General features: G+C 37.9%; 1 protein-coding gene across 3 annotated transcripts in view; it reads left to right on the top strand.

The window, feature by feature from the left end:
- Nucleotides 1-11,939, top strand: part of LOC109111826 (zinc finger protein 516-like) — a 37,647-nt gene continuing 25,708 nt past the window's right edge. For 2 of the 3 annotated variants that reach the window (XM_042776638.1, XM_042776640.1), the window contains exon 1: nucleotides 1-286. The gene's annotated coding sequence lies outside the window, so the exon portion shown is untranslated. Of the gene's footprint in view, nucleotides 287-329; nucleotides 2,351-11,939 lie in introns of those variants that run through there. The other variant, XM_042776639.1, reaches the window with a different exon arrangement.

The following is an 11,939-nucleotide window of genomic DNA, read 5'->3' as shown; positions in this document are numbered from 1 at the left end:
AACAAACAACAGTCAAAGAAAGAGGGAGGAACCATTGGCGCTCCAGGTGTCGCACCAAACACACGGGGCACTTCGCTGTCGATCCGTCTCGATCTGGATCAACGTCGCTCGATGACATCACATCGTTTCCTCGATCTACAAACCTATAGACGATCAGATCGCTTTGATTTGCGATTTCAGTCATTTGGAAACTGCGGATGCCACTCAGTTTGTCATCATCTCGGAGAGTCACCTTGCGCTTGTGCCGTTGCCCCACAACTTCATTACGTCATTTTTATGTACCGAGGTAAGTTTCGAATCGAATTCTGAGTAAGAATCGATCATAAACACTAGGATCGCCTAGTCTTTTGTGTTAATAATAGTTCGCTACTTTGGAGGGAGATTGGACGGGGATATTTCGCTTGGGGTTTCTGGCGTGATGTGAATAGGCATTGTTTCAGCGTTGGTCTAATTGAGATTAGATTAAGATTAGAAGAAATCGGTCTATTGGCAACTCACTTTATACAACAGTCGCACACCGAATGATTGTTTTATTTAATGTAGATAGCAGTACATAAAGCCTATTGTGTCGCATTCATACATAACCTCTGCCATAACCCATTCGGTTTGTCCATGCGCTATTTTTAGGAAGTTTCTCTTCTGAAGAGCTTTAACCATCGAACCATCTGTAGGCTATAGGGACGGAAATCCGACGGAGTTTGATGATTCCGATTCCTCCTGACTATTTAATAATTCAGTTAACGCGCTTTTTTGGTAGGCTACCTTTGAGGAAGAAATGTTTGGAAACAATAAATAGGCTACTTATCGTATTTACTGCACTGCAGTAGTGATAAGATCGAGGAAATAATTTCAGATTTCTGCATATGTAGCCTATAACAAATCAGAAATAATTAAACAGCACATTCTGGTAAAGGGTGTGTTTACTCAGACTTTTAATGAGTTTTCATAGACTTTTTAAGAGGGGGCAAATCAGACCCTGTATTTTAGGCTATACAAAATATGAAACAAACAAAACTAAGGGTAGCAATTCATTGTTTCATGTATTTGCCTATATAAAATATAGCTAACGGTCGTAACTGTAAGTATTTGTGGTTTTAGTAAAACGAGGCAGATTAAAGTTATTTTGATTCACTAAAAAGAACCGACTCATAAGATTCATTCGTTTGAGAATCGTACCACGCCGGTTACTCTTTATGCTTTTGATTCACTAAAGAATCGGCTCATAAGAGAATCATTCACTCGGGACTCGGAATATCCTGGCTGCTGTTTGTTTCGCGCTGTACATTCAGTAGTAATGTTGGTATAAACAATACTTAACACAGTCAGAACGGTCAAAAATCGACTGGCGTGAAAATCATTCGGTTTGGTATTTGTTAAACGGAACCTTTGCCTATTCTTAAGCACCGATTCTCATTTCCCAACTCTATTCCCAATTCTAATGTTTAACCGTTTTTGAGCTGGCATGCAGAGGTATCGTGTAGGCTATATTGTAACTTAACTTTAAGGCGTCTCTGACGCCAAATGTAGCCTATTTACTTTAATGTGTTCGTGACAATGTAGATATAGCCTAAGGTAGCCTACAGCATATTTTATTCACTCTTTACTCCTGTTGATTTAACAACAACCATATCATGCATTTTAGGTCGCGTAGCCTACCAATGCATGTTTGTTCTAATTGTTATTATTTTAACTATAAACCCAAAACTCATCCAGGCTCAGGGAAACAGCACGTTTAAATAGCCATAATAAACTTGTTGATGCAGAGCAACCCATCATCCATCACTGAAAACCAATTAGGCTATTTTAGATGGAAAAAACATGCCGTGCAATTAGCATTAAATTAGATTATCAGCTATCTTGCATCATCTTATTGATTTTATTCAACATGATTATTTTAAACATTAGCCTACCAATCTATTATTAGACATTTTTCCGATTTTTTTTTTTTTTTTTTTTTTTTTAACGATAGCCTACACAATAGCGATCAGTGGCTTCGGATTGTCTTAAACCCTTACTTTGAGAGCTATTAAAGTGTAGGGCGGGGTTTTAGTGCTTTACTTTTTTTGTTTTGTTCAGTTTTTTCCCCTCCCCTCTCCCTGAAAGCTTGTCGGATGCTTGTCAGTTCACATTTAGCTTACCATTATCAAGGCTCAAAACCATTAGGGGACGACGGACTGCGATTTACAGGGAATTTTTGGATAACGGTCCTGTTGAATTGGGATCTTAACTATGCGGAGATAAGGAATATGTGAATGAAGCGTTTGAAAAGCAGCAGAGGATGTCCGTGCTTCCTAAAGAATGTGCATGACTGATCTTCCACATGAGGACACTTAATAAATAAAAACATATGGTAAGACATTTTACAGTTATAAAACGTAATCGAACTAATTGGTATGTATACAAATTATAGTAGCCTATGTTTTGATTATACAGTATTTGATTGTGTAGTATACTTTGATTAGTAAACAGCCATGTCCAGTTTCAACACGCATCTAAAGTTGAAAAACTTGTTTTTGTTAAAAGGGTTTTTTTTTAGGGTTTTTGATCTTGTTCTTTTTGTTTTAATATTTTTATTGTGCTCATTAGTTTGTATAAAATGTTTTAATTTTTTTTTTGTTGTTTTTTAATGATAATGAGAAGAATGAAGGGGAGGAGGGTTATATGTGTATGCATTATCAATATCACGACTGTCATGGTGCCAAAGAACATCTGATCATATGAAGCTGAAAGTTCATGTGACAATCAAATAAGTTGAGGGAGGTTTTGTGGTAAATGACACAACAGGCATATGTAGGGCTCTCTTGTTGTGTTATTAGGTGAATTTGCTGGCATAAGGGCTGTTGGGGGGCTGCTGCTGGGATGGCGTCAGCACACTAGTTAATACCCCTTTGCTTTGTGATGAGGGGTCTGTCTCTGACTAAAATGACTTTGAACGGGATCAATAGTTTGAGCTTTCTTTTGTCTGTAGGAGTGTGTGCCTATTAGCTTCACTGTTTTACTGTGATTGTAGGTTTCATGTGGGTGTACTGTACATGTAATATTTGTGTAATTGTTTTGTCATGGTTCCTAAAAAGGTATTTTTAATTTCTGAATGAATCCAATTAATCAAAAAAAAAAAAAAATTCAGTGTGCACATGTAGTTTTATTCTAACTGAATGCCTTTTCTAAAAAAAAACAAAAAAAAAAACATTGTGTTAAACCATTTGTGTTACTATGTGAAAATAATTAACTCCTCAAAGTAACAACTGCATACTTTACTCACTTCTTAGTTGTCAAGAGGCAGCCATAGATTAAAAAAAACGATGACACTGAACACTACAGTTATTCTAGTGTTCTGCTGATAGACAAAAACCTTACATTGCAGCAGTGGTGGGAAATATTTGCATGGGCCTTTGCTAAAGTCACTTCCCTTTAACGTGCAGCTGGTTACTGTGCTCAGCCTCAATGAAGCAGGTTGTTTACATGGCTTCGGTTCATGCACTACACACCTTTTGACAGTGCAAATCAAACAAACTCCAGCATGTTCATTTGGGAATGAGTGAGTGGGTGTTGTACTGCTTGTTTGAGTTGTGAAGAGACCTAAGCAACCTATGAACTGTGACTGTTCTGAGATGTAAGGAAAAGTGATAAAATTTTCTGTACTTGTTTTGTTCTTCATCTGAAAAGGGCCAGGGGGCTTGGGTTCAAACACTCAAATGTCGAAAGATGTGGGATTTGGGGATTTCAAGACTTGCTGTAATCCTTTTCTGTGAATGAGAAAATGTAAATGTTTATGACACTCCTTAAAATAAAGGTTTTTTATTAGCATTTATGGTTCCATGAAGAACCTTTAACATCCATGGAACCTAATCTTTGGACAAAAGGTTCTTAGTTAGATTATTAAATTAGATTATTAAAATGTACTTCACCTGAACACTTTTATGGCATAGCTGCTAAACTACGCCATTTGGAACCTTTATTATTAAGGGTGCAACAGAACTTGGACTGGATGATTCTTCTATCGTGTTGCTACATTACATACCCCATTTTGGAACCAATATTTTAAGAGTGTCTACCTAGAATAAGCAGCATGGTGCGTATTATTTGATACATCTTTTAAATATATATAAAAGATTAAATAACACTGCACAAGTATCTGGCCTTAATTTGACATGTCCATTTTTCGCCAGACTATTTTCACTGTGTTTGAGGTTTATGGCTTGAACTTGTGTTGACCTTGCAAAGTTGACCCTGTACGTCCCCTCGACATTCAGCATTGACTTAACAAGCATTTCCAGTCCTCTCGCAAGCCCTAATAGCTCAAGATCTGCTGGCTGGAGGAAGGGACCATTAACATTATCAGTGGCTTTGAGTACAGGCAGTGGGGAGGCTAAAACAAAAGGCACAAGGGGGGCATTGTGAAGGATCAGCAGTAGATTACTGGAATTCTTTTTCCATGGCCTGAATAAGCTTCTAGTTCCCCCATCTGGACACATGAGAAAAGCTTACATTTGCAACTTTAATATTTTAATGCTATTGTTATACTGAAGCAATTTGAGGCTGCTTAGCCATTAGTGTCATTTGGATTCAAAAGACGTAATAACGGGCGTCACCAATGTAAGATACTTTTGGTGAAGTGTGTGCAGTAATGTTTTATGATGTGTTCTGTTGATTATTAAAACATTCATAGTAGGGGAATTAGATTTTATGAGTTGACTTTATTGCTACAGTATGCATAATGTGTATTATAGCATGTCACAAAGCTGTTAAATGTTTCATTGCTGCATCATTACCTCCCATTGCTCATTAAATCAAACATACATGTACAGGAATAGATAGATGAGAGAGAGGGCTGGAGGATTTGGTCACATATACGTCAGTAACTGAAGAGCAGTTTTACCTGTTGTGGATTAATTTGAATAACTGTCTGTTTGATAAACAGCTGACTGTCGTACACACACAGAGTTCAGTTTGAGAGAGAAAGTCAATTGAAAAATTTAAACATAAAAAATTATGTCATCATTTACTCCCACTCCTCTTATTCAAGACCTGTGTGACTGGCTTACTTGGAGCACAAAATAATGTATGTTGAAGAATGTTGGTATGCTTTCAGGTCCCACTGAGTATGAGCAAAATCAAAATTGGGAGCTGAAACTGTTTGGTTATAAATACTCTTCTCAAATTATCCTCTTCTGTGTTCCACAGAAAAAAATCACACATGTGTTGTATCTGCTAACATACTAGGATTAGACATGACATTTACACCAGTTGTCAAAGAAACCTGTCAAGTTCCAAGCAAGTTGTGCTAAGGCATCTAAACGTGTGATAATTATGGTGAATTTGACTACATCTTAACTGACAACAGAGCGGAGATGACTGAGTTTGCAAATAAAAGAACTTAATGAGTTGCCAAATACTTGTTAATGCACATACTGTAGACAAATGAACAGACACATGCTCTTATTGAGTGGTGTGTTATGTCTTCATTGCTCCCCCTGGCCATCTGATGGGGAGCTGGCACTACGACCCAGCAGCTCCAACACGCGTGGTCAACATGTGGGTGGTAATCCCTCTATTAGGGTAATCTGCTCAAACCACCAATCAATAAAGAGCATGCCCATCCTCCATCAGAGCCCTGTAACACGCAAAATTAGGGCTGAAGAAAAATGATTTAATCACTGGGATTAAGTGCAGCTGAGGGGGAGGAGAGACTCTGCATGAAGAATTTAATTTACAGAGTTAAGACGTCCAGGTTAAGACTGAACAGATGTCTTCCTAAATTGGTTGATAGTTATTTGTTTATATACCTATTTGTGCTTTTTGTTTGTTTCTGACTAGGCAGTAAATGGTCTGTGTTTTATAGTAAATACAGTGTTAGTTACATAAAGTTGTTCCAAAAAAATCTTAGGACATTTAAGACACACGTAAATATTTATAAAAGGGGTCATGAGCTGGGTTTTTGTTAATTTTTTTTTTTTTTTTTTTTTTTACTGTTCTCTGAGGTCTACTTACAGTATAATGTTATCAAGATATTTACATAAAAAAAAAACATAATTTATAAGTAGTAGAATATTTTTCTGTCATGTGTGGACCCCCCTCATCAGAACACTCTGTTTGAAAAGACTCGGAAGTAAAAGCCCACTGCTATGATTGGCTAACAGTTGTGTATGTTTGACAGCCTACATCCTTCATGGGTGCTGGTGTGATTTAGGTTAAAAAGTCCTCTTCATATTAGAGTAATTCTATTTTGTAATTGTGTTTTCATTTATGGCATTATGGCCTCAACTGGCATAGCAAGGTAAACTAACTGTACTTGTTTTTCTTTAATGCTTAAGTGAGAATACATGTCCTTATATGCCTGTGTGTTGTTTTATATGTACACAAACAAATACTATCTGTCTTGACTAAACCAGAAGTTATTAAAATTATTGCAGATCCCTTATTTTTTAATTCAGTAATGCTGACTAATCAGCATCACCCAGCGTAGTGGAAAAACAGGCTGGTGATGTCATTACTGTAAATTGTTCGCAGTAATACAAACAAATGTGTTTTGAGCATAAAAACGGTTTTGGAATTATTGTGTCCAGAATTTGGTGTGTATCAGCTGTGTTAGGCGTGCATAATTCCCTGTGTCTAGTGGAGGACTTGGCACATGGGTGAGCTGGCAGCAGCGGGCAGAGACAGAGAGAGCTAAGCAGGGCACAGCTTTGGCACTAGAGAGCACAACAAGCAATGGCAGTGTGTATCTTCCTGTCCAACGTTCCAACAGGAACAGGTTGGTACTGTATACTGCACATCCCAGTTTTTGACCATGACCTCACTGCCATCATGTCCAGCATATAGTAAGAAGAGTTTTTCTGAACAATAAATGTTTCTTGAGCAGCAAATCAGCATGTGGGAATAATTTCTGAATGAACATGTGACACTGAAGACTGGAGAAATGACTGTTGAAAAACTTAGATTTGCCATCACAGGAATAAATTATGTAAATATACTGTATATTACATTGGAAAATGGTTATTTTAAATTTTTTATAATATTTCACAAAATAAATGTTTTTGCTGTAATTTTTTTTTCTAACTTCTTACCAACCCCAAACTTTTGATACGTTTTACTGACCCTAAACATTTGAATGTGCAATTAGTGTAATTCTTCTTTTTGTGTGAACTGCCCTGTTTATGTGCCTTAACCTCATTGCAGCATAAACAACGATATTAAACTAAGACCAGACCTTTCCAGACTTTAGCAATGCTGAAAGACTGATCATATGATACCATGAAAGGCCAAATTAGACTACACCATACCAAACCTGGTTAAACCAGATCATGTTATACAATTAGAACATAATACCTCTCCAAACCACAGCACATCAAGCCATATCATATAATGCCACACTAGACCAAACCGACTATACTACACTGAGAACCAGACCAAAGCCCTTTATGATACTTTATTCAGTAGTGCATAATCACACAATGTCTAACAAACGTTCTATTTGAGATTATAGAAACAAGTCATTGTTGCCATTGGCTGGAAACCACACAAACAGTTGTGGCGACTCCACCCTTAGACAGAACTGAAACAGCTCTTTTTCTCTTGAGCTTGTAATGCAAACCAATGCAAACCCAATCTGACTGATAAAGTCACGAGGAATTTTAATAACAGTTTCACATGAGTAGTTTATATTGTGCTTCTGGCTTGGATTCATTTTGTAAACTGTCTAGGTCAGAATCTTTTATCTAAACTTGCCTTGCTTGTTTTGTTTTAGTTGTTTACTCTCTTGTTACTATTAGTGACATGGCCGTAACCATCATAACTAACCTCAATGTTTAGATTAGTGATCAACAAAAAATGGTTTAAATAGCTGACTCTTAAAACGATAGTTCAGCCAAAAATGAAAATTCTGCCATAATTTACTCACTCTTGTGCTGATCTAAACTGAACACACAAGAAGATAATTTGAAAAAAAAGTAGCTGTTATTTCTTAATCTATAAAACAACATCTGAGCCCATTGACTTTCACTGTCTGCGCAAAAACATATTTTCTTTTCAGCAGAAGTAATAAAGTTGTAGTTACAATCTTTGGTTTGAAGGAAAACATCAACAAGCGCACAGTGCTTCACTTGATTTATGGAAAGTATAAAGTTCAGCAAAGACAAACATTCAGCTGGTCTGGGATTTGCATGTCACCATCAGACACTTTTATTTATTTTTGAGGGCACTTAAACTGATTACTTAATTACATTTTATAAGACCACAAGCAAATGTCCTACCATATCATAAGCTAAACAGTACTGTACCATAGTTCTATATATATATATGACATTAAATTGCACTATCATACTCTGAAACTAATAGCTGTTGCTATTTAAAGCACAGCTATTACCAAGTCAGTAGAACCTTATCAGAGGTTTGTTTGAGTAACTGGTATTTGTATACGAGTATCACATTCTTTGTTCACTGGTCTGACTTCAAAGATTCCATGTTCCGTCAAAGCAGTGGTGCATTTGCTCTTCTCTTTACGCAGTTGCAGTTCACCCATCTGTATTTTAGAAACTTGCTAATAGTGCCTCGTCTCTCTGGAGATGTCCCTGTTGTGCTTTTTCCTGTGGACTGATTGCATGTGGATTTCAACTAATTGGATCCTGTGGATGTCAAGGCCTTGCTGCTGTAAATAATTCAGAGTCTGGTTTGTCTGTAAAACAACATGTAGAAAAGCACAGCACATTATATCTTCTTGTGTACTTTGTATTTAATGCAGCTAAATATTAGATGTCGCTTTGATTGATTGTTGCTTTAAAAATACATGTGTATATATAATTTTGAAAGGATTGTGATTGTATGAATAGGAAGGGAAGTATGTCTTGGTCATATTACATTGTTTTTTGCACATTTCGCCACACTTTCAAGGTGGAATGTCCAGTGAGTGGTGCTAAAAGTGTTTTCAGTTTTATCTAAAAACAGATCATTATGAATGTTATTGTGATCCATTGGTTGTTCTGCGTATTACAGCAATTCGAAAATAATATTTCCAGTGAGTGGTGCTAATAGGTTTATGCTCTATCGCAGTTGAAAATAACACCATCTACACTTAATTCTACCGTAAACTTAACCGATAGTGTTAACAAAAGCAAACATGAGACAAAAGCTGAGGCAACCATGCTATTTTATCTTAAATCTACAAGTCTATACGTTTTTTTATGCCTCATGTTTCACAGGTGTTCTACAAGTGCAGTGTTGTACCAGGTGAGCTACCGAGCAAGTTTACTATGTCAGAAAAGCCATACATGTGGAGCTGGTTATGTGATACAAAAATGTGTCAGTTTACAAATCATGCACTAAAAGTGTTTTGAAGTCATAACATAGTGCTGTGCAAAGAAAGGCACAAAAATAAGTGTTCATAATCGATAATCTACCCGTTATCACAATTGGTGTGAACAAGAATGAAAAGTCATTGGTATTTTAGTACCACTTGTGTTCATTTCAACTGGAAACTGCAGTGAATATAGGTACGTTTTTGGAGTGTGTGTAGATAGAGGCTTGTTTTTCCAATGAGGCTAGGTTGGAAATATTACTAAATTTCAGCTTCCCCAACAGCTTTTCCTCTGAGAAAGAGCTCAGAGCTTATTAATAGCCCAAGCTCAAGGGGATTTCAGTTATTGAGAAAATAAAGCTAGCATTCAGTGCCAAACCTCTCTTGTCCAGTACAGTGCAACACTTCTGTTCAAATTACTCAAGTTGTTGAAGTCTGAGTTTCTAGTGAATTTATGCAAGTGCATGCTTGTATTTCCAGTAACTTCTTCAGTAAACTCTTGTTTTTGTGAGTAGAGCAATTGCAAAGTGTTGTATCTGAAATCAGTGTTGTGCTATAAAAAGTGGAATCAAAGCACATAGTTGTCTGGGCATCCATTTTTGTTTGTAGGGAGATACAATAACAAATTCAGTCTAAACTCTTTTGGTTTATGAACATATATGCAGCTTTATGAACTTACAATTTGCAGCATTTATTTTGTACAGCATTTAACATAAAAAAATTTTAACATTAAAGTTTATACTTTTAGTTAATGCATTAACTAACAGTAGTATGTTTATGTAGCAATGTTATTTATTGAAATCTAGAGTACTGATTATAAAGAACTGATAGTAGTATTATTCCTTGACAAGCCTTCTAAGTCTTAATACCTCGTCACATGATACAGTGTAAATATATAATTCATCTCAGCAGTCGGTGCTGCTGGTCCCCTAAGGGCAAAACTCTTTTACATCTGTTTTTTTTTTTTCTTCGTGACAAGTGATAGTAGCACTTCTCTCACATTTCACCAAGTCTGTTTAAAGAGGTTCAGGAAGATCAGCTGAATGAAGACTGTGGTCTGAAGAAGGACGCTGGCAGCTTTAGTTGACTTCCTTTGGGGTGACTGGGATTAAAGGGTGTAATCCACCTCATTTTGGCACCAGAAGTCCAGCTGGACTGACCTTAAATCCTAGAGAGCTCGACATGACATATCACTCAGTGAGGGGAACGCTCAACGAGCTGTTCCACGAGCAGCTTTGGGACTGTCTGATCACTGTCTGGTTCATCTTATACCAACCTACAGGCAGAAACTTAAATCTGCTAAACCTGTAGTAAAGACTGTAAAGAGATGGACCAACGAAACAGAGCAGGATTTACAAGCCTGTTTTGACCTCACTGATTGGAGTGTTTTTTGAAGCTGCTACCACCAATCTGGACGAACTCACAGAGACAGTAACATCATATATTAGTTTTTGTGAGGATATATGCATTCCTACCAGGACTTATTTAACATTCAACAATGATAAGCCATGGTTTACAGCAAAACTCAGACATCTTCGTCAGGCCAAAGAGGATGCCTACAGAAATGGGGACAGAGTCTTGTACAATCAGGCCAGGAACACACTGAACAAAGAGATTAGAGCGGCTAAAAAAGACCTACGCTAAAAAGTTGGAAGACAAGTTTACTTCCAACGACTCAACTTCAGTGTGGAGTGGACTGAGAGCCATCACTAATTACAAGACACCATCCTCCTGCACTGAGGCTAATCAACGACTTGTTAACGACCTGAATGAGTTTTATTGTAGATTTGAAACCCCCAACACCCATTCTGACCATCTCTCTACACAACCGTTAACACCTCCTGCAATCCCCCTCTCCACACCTCCTGCTCTTCAAATCGGTGAAAACGATGTGCGCCAGGTCTTCAGGAGGAACAAAAGAAGAAAAGCACCAGGCCCAGATGGCGTTACACCAGTCTGTTTGAAAACCTGTGCTGACCAGCTGGCCCCCTTCTTTTCACAGATCTTCAACAGATCTCTGGAGTTGTGTGAAGTGCCTTCCTGCTTCAAACGCTCCACCATCATCCCCATTCCAAAGAAACCCAAGATTACAGGACTTAACGACTACAGACCTGTGGCTCTAACATCTGTTGTCATGAAGTTGTTTGAAAAACTGGTTCTGGCTTATCTGAAGGACATCACTGGACCCTTACTGGACCCTCTGCAGTTTGCTTACCGAGCAAACAGGTCTGTGGATGATGCAATCAACATGGGATTGCACTTCATCCTGCAACATCTGGACAAAACAGGGACTTATGTGAGGATCCTGTTTGTGGACTTCAGTTCGGCTTCAAACACCATCATCCCAACAGTCCTCCAGACCAAACTGACCCAGCTCTCTGTTCCTAGTTCTATCTGTCAGTGGATCACCAGCTTTCTGACAGATAGGCAACAGCTAGTGAGACTGGGGAAATTCATGTCCAACAGCTGCTCCACCAACACTGGTGCCCCTCAGGGATGTGTTTCTCTCCCCCCTGCTCTTCTCGCTGTACACCAACGACTGCACCTCAAAAGACCCCTTTGTCAAGCTCCTGAAGTTTGCAGACGACACCACACTCATCGGTCTCATCCAGGACGGTGACGAGTCTGCTTACAGACAAGAGGTTGA

Source organism: Cyprinus carpio, chromosome A19, assembly GCF_018340385.1.
Source record: "Cyprinus carpio isolate SPL01 chromosome A19, ASM1834038v1, whole genome shotgun sequence".
Taxonomy (NCBI): Eukaryota; Metazoa; Chordata; class Actinopteri; order Cypriniformes; family Cyprinidae; genus Cyprinus; species Cyprinus carpio.
This window is presented reverse-complemented; position numbering and strand designations above follow the sequence as displayed.